The sequence below is a fragment of the Chrysemys picta genome, unplaced genomic scaffold, assembly GCF_011386835.1.
Source record: "Chrysemys picta bellii isolate R12L10 unplaced genomic scaffold, ASM1138683v2 scaf3830, whole genome shotgun sequence".
In the NCBI taxonomy this organism is placed as follows: Eukaryota; Metazoa; Chordata; order Testudines; family Emydidae; genus Chrysemys; species Chrysemys picta.
This window is the reverse complement of record NW_027056531.1, coordinates 1-5000: the sequence shown is the minus strand read 5'-3', so window position 1 is coordinate 5000 and position 5000 is coordinate 1. Positions and strand designations below refer to the sequence as shown.

General features: G+C 51.8%; 1 long non-coding RNA gene across 3 annotated transcripts; it reads left to right on the top strand.

The window, feature by feature from the left end:
* The first annotated feature begins 6 nt into the window (after positions 1-6).
* On the top strand, positions 7-4850 carry LOC135980514 (uncharacterized). 3 transcript variants are annotated; one of them, XR_010597544.1, is made up of 5 exons: positions 7-144; positions 722-937; positions 2153-2239; positions 2605-2720; positions 4037-4826. It is a non-coding gene; the product is annotated as an uncharacterized LOC135980514 (long non-coding RNA). The 3 variants fall into 3 exon arrangements; XR_010597545.1 differs by having other exon boundaries at positions 719-2239; positions 4037-4850; XR_010597543.1 differs by having other exon boundaries at positions 722-2239; positions 4037-4846.
* The last annotated feature ends 150 nt before the right edge of the window (positions 4851-5000 follow it).

The window sequence follows — 5000 nt, the reverse complement described above, 5'->3', positions numbered from 1 at the left end:
GCTTGGACATCCTTCTAAGCAGATATGAACAGTCCTCAGCTTTCTGCCTCCCTCATAACTACACTTCAGAACTTTTAGCGGCACGGCTGAAGCCTAAGATAAATGCATGGTAGTAGCTGAGTACACACGGCTGCTTCTCTTTAGGTGAGGCTTGGTTTCTCATAAAAGTTTTCCTCCTTGTTCTGGGTGTGGGAGGAGAATTTCCCTATTTTGGGATTAGCTGTGGGATTACGACCAGGGGAAGAGACAATAGTCTGTTCTGCACAGTGACTCTCTTGGGTGCAGGTGCAACGGGCTGCTTAACATTAGAACGTAAGAATGGCAATACTGGGTCAGACCAAAGGTCCATCTAGCCCAGTATCCTGTCTTCCAACTGGCTAATACCAGGTGCTTCAGAGGGAATGAATAGAACAGGTAATCGTGAAGTGATCCATCCTGTGTCGCCCATTCCCAGCTTCTGGCAAACAGAGGATAAGGACACCATCCCTGCCCATCCTGACTAATAGCCATCGATGGACCTATTCTCCATGAATTGACCTAGTCCTTTTTTGAACCCTATTATAGTCTTGACTTTCACAGCATTCTCTGGCCAGCAATTCCAGAGGTTGAGTGTGCGTTGTGTGCTTTTTAATTGTATCTATAAAGGTGTAATGGGACAGGGAGAAGAAGAACATACACCGATGATAACTTTTGTTTTTCCCTCTTGTATTCTGCTTAGTAGGAAGGAGAAAGAAGTCAAGGGTAAGAGCCCACCCCCGGTGTGAGATGGAAGGCACGCAAGAGCCATGAGACAGTGAGCATTGTTGATGCCAGGCTATGGCGATGCCATCTAGCTGGAAACGGAGCAGCCGTCACTGTCAGTGAGCTAAGTGTCTGGTTTGGTGAGGAGTCTGGTCACGGCCCACATGGCTCCAGGCAGGGATGCGCCGTTAGCTTGGTCTGTACAAAATCAGTACCTTAGTAAGATATAAAATCCTTTGTTATGCCTACAATCTTTGGAAACATATTTTTTAAAGTTGGTGAAATTTCATAAACGTGTATTGTTGGGTGAGCTTCCCTGGTCATGCCACTCTAGGTATCCTCTCTGAAGCAGGCCATATTCAGTAGCGGACGTGAGCAGGGGTCTGAGAGTAGCCCTCGGCCTGTGTCTCCAGTCACCAAGTTGCACCACACATGTTATGTGGAGGGTCCAGAGCTCTGCACAGCACTCCGGGCTGACCTGCTCCAGGCTGGGCTCCTGGGTCCTAACCCTCATGGTTACTGCTCCCCGAGGGCTCTGCTGGCCCTGGAGCCCGACCCCAACCCGAGCGGCTCTTAAGGTCTGTGAGCGGTCGAAGGGCGGCCGGGAACTGAGGAGCAGCCACAGCCCCGGGACCCCACACAGCACAAGGACAAGGGTGGGGAGCGCTGTGGCTGCCTGCATCATTGCGCCACCTAGCGTAGCAGTCGCCCTACCCTGCCTGGCTCTGGCCTCTGGGCTGGTGAAGGGCTGGAGCCTCTGAGGGGCGGAGGCAGAACTTGCACTTCAGTGAGGGGTGAGGCCTCGTGGTGGTGGGGGGGATGCAGCTGCCACAGTTTTCTCTCTACCCCACCTCAGCTCCCCCAGTGAGGAAGGGGCTGGTGCTGCCCCTGCTGCCCACAGGCTGTCACTGCTCCTCCAGGGCAGATGCATGCTGCGCATTTCCCCAACTGGCCACCGGGTGTCACCGCTGCTCCAGGAGAAACACAGTCTGTATGTTACCCTGCCTGCCCGCCGGATGGCGGTGATGGTCCAAGGCAGATAGCTCAGACATTACCCCGGCTGGCCACCGAGTATCAGTGCAGCGCTGTGGGGGGGGGGGGGGGGGGGGGGAAATGATTTCTGCCTTACCCTGAGTGGCTACGTAGTGTCTGTGTTGCTCCACGAGGGAAATGCTTTGTGCTTTGCCGCGAGCGGCCACCAAGTGTCATTGCTGCTGCATGGGGGACATGCTCTGTGCATTGCCGTGATTGGCCACTGGGTGTCACTGTTGCTCCAGGGCAACTACATTCTGAGAAATAGCCCAGGTGGCCTCTAAGATACATGTGTGGTAAAGGCTGAGTACAGACATCTGCTTCCCTTTAGGTGGGGTTCGGTTTGTAATAAAAGTTTTCCTCCTTGTTCTGGGTGCAGAGGGAGAATTTCCCTATATTGGGAGCAGCTGATCTTCCTGGACAGGGAGGAGCATGTTCACCTGAGCAGAGGCCTGGAACCGGAAAGGTGAGTACAGGTGCTGAATTTGTCCTTCTTCCTATGTGTCTCTCTCTGAGCTCTCATATGTTGGCCAACATACTCTCTCTCTCTCCCCTTGTCCTGTCTCTTTGCATAGAACATGGGCAATGGTGCATGCTCACAGGCTTGGTCTGGGGCGTCTGCAACCCACTGGGGCATTGGGAGGGGGAAGAGAAACATGATGGTACTAGATCCTCCATTGGTAGTGGTGGGGGTGACTGTGGGAGTTGACTGTCACTGTTCATCAAGTGGGGCTGATGTACAGTGGATGGGAGAGGGAGGGCAGTATCTCGTACACCAATAGACCTTTGGGCAGTGATGGCTCCTGCTTGGGTTATATGCTGTGTTTGCAGAGGAATCGCCCAGGACCCCAGCCAGAGGAGAAACTGGAAGTGAACCTGAGCAGCCTGGACATCCTTGTAAGCAGAGATGAACAGTCCTCCGCTTTCTGTCTTCTGCATGACTGGCTGTGAGTGAACAATTATGGCACTCTATTCCTCATCCGTACCACTCTAGTTTTCTTCCACCATTCTCCTGCTGCTCTCTGGCCCTGCTGTATCACGGCACACAGTGTCACTGTTGCTCCTTAAGGAAATGCTCTGTGCATTACCCCAGGTGAAAAAAAGAACAGGAGTACTGGTGGCACCTTAGAGACTAACAAATTTATTAGAGCATAAGCTTTCGTGGACTACAGGCCACTTCTTCGGATGCATCCGAAGAAGTGGGCTGTAGTCCACGAAAGCTTATGCTCTAATAAATTTGTTAGTCTCTAAGGTGCCACCAGTACTCCTGTTCTTCTTTTTGCGGATACAGACTAACACGGCTGCTACTCTGAAACCTGTCATTACCCCAGGTGTCCACCCAGTGCCACTGTTGCTCCATGGGGGAAATGCTTTGTGCATTACCTGGATTAGCCACCCAGTGTCACTGTTGCTTTATTTGCGAAATGCTCTGTGCAACTATACAGAGTGTCCACCCGGTGTCAATATTGCTTCATGAAGGAAATGCTCTGTGATTACCCGGGGTGGCCACACAGTCTCATTTCTGCTTCATGAGAGAAATGTTCTGTGCAATTACACTGAGTGGCCACCGGGCGTCACTGCTGTTCCGCAGGGGAAAAGCTCTGACCATTTCCCCAATTGGCCATCTAGTGTCTCTGTTGCTCCATGAAAGAAATGCTCTGTGCAGTCGTCCAACTGGCCGCCCAATGTCACTGCTGCTTCTTAAGGGATTACTCTGAGGGTACTGCAGGTGACAACACAGTGTCACCGTTGATCAATGGGGGAAATTCTTTGTGCATTACCCCTTGTGGCCACCTAGTCAGTCTTGCTCCCTGAAATGCTTTGTGAATTACCTGGATTAGCCACCCAGTGTCACTGTTGCTCCCTTTGGAACTACTTTGTGCATTACCTCGAGTGGCCACCAGGTGCCACTCCAGCTCCCTGAAATGTTTACAGATGTCACTGTTGCTCCAGTAGGGTAATGCTTTGTGCATTACCCAAAGTGGCCACATGGTGTCATTGTTACTTCATGTGGGAAATGCTCTGTGCTATTACATCGAGTGGCCACCTGGTGTCACTGTTACTGCCTAAGGAAAATGCTTTGTGCATTCCCCTGGTGGGCCACCTGGTGTCACTGTTGCTCCACGAGAGAAATGATCACTCAGTTTCTGTTCATCCAGTGGGGCTGATGTAGATGGGATGGGAGAGGGAGGCAGGGATGAGGGCAAGATTTCACACACCAATAGAGATTTGTGTAGTGATGGCTCATGCTTGGCTTTTGCAGCTGCGCTTGCAGAGGAATTGGCCAGGAGCCCCAGCCACAGGAGAAGCTGGCACAAGTGGACCTGAGCAACCTGGATATCCTTCTAAGCAGATATGAACAGTCCTCAGGTTTCCGCCTCCCAGATAATTGGCTCTGAGTAAGAGGTCAGTGCTTTGAATTGCTCATGTGTGCTCCCTCTAGTTTCTTCACAGGCCGTGTGCTTCCTCGTTGGGTACGGGCTCTGTGGTATCAAGGATGCGGAGGGGCCACAGTCTACTCTGCAGAGTGACTATGTCGGGTGCCGTTAAGGGGGCCAATACAGGGAGGAGAAAAGGGAAAGAGACCTGAACCCTGATTACAGGGCAGTCACATTTTCGTTAGTAAAATATTCCTCCTTTACACAAGGCGGGGGAGGAGTCCTGAATGTGAAAAGATCTGGAAATGAACAGGTAAGGGAGGGATCCTGCTGAGTGTCCCCTTTCCAATCAATCCTCCGTCCCTCAGCGACTCCCTTCCCGACTTACCTCGTACCCCACCAAGAAAATGACAACTTTGTGCCCCCTACCTTTAGCAGAAAAGACCCCTTTTACTTGTGACGCGGTCCTGTTAGTAGGGTTAGGTGCACCCACGTGCCGGCTCTGAATACCACCGCATCTACCTACAACATCTCAACATGAACACATTTCAGAAAGGACCGCCACCTCAATCTCTTCCAACGTAGCCCGAGGAATCTCCTCTCTTTATCACCAAAGAGACACAAGGCCGGGAATTCGGACACAACTAACGGAGCTGTCCGAATCCCTACAGTTGACGCTCGTCAGTCCGACAGTGTTCTTTCTTGTGCACAAGAAAACAAAGGGTGAAAGTTGTGGTTGGTTGAGCCGTGTAAATTGGGAAGGGCAAAAGAACTTGAGGAAGGATTACACGGAAGTGAGGGTCCGAAAGGAGCCCCCCACCTCCCCTGTTCATTTCCAGACTTTGTGAC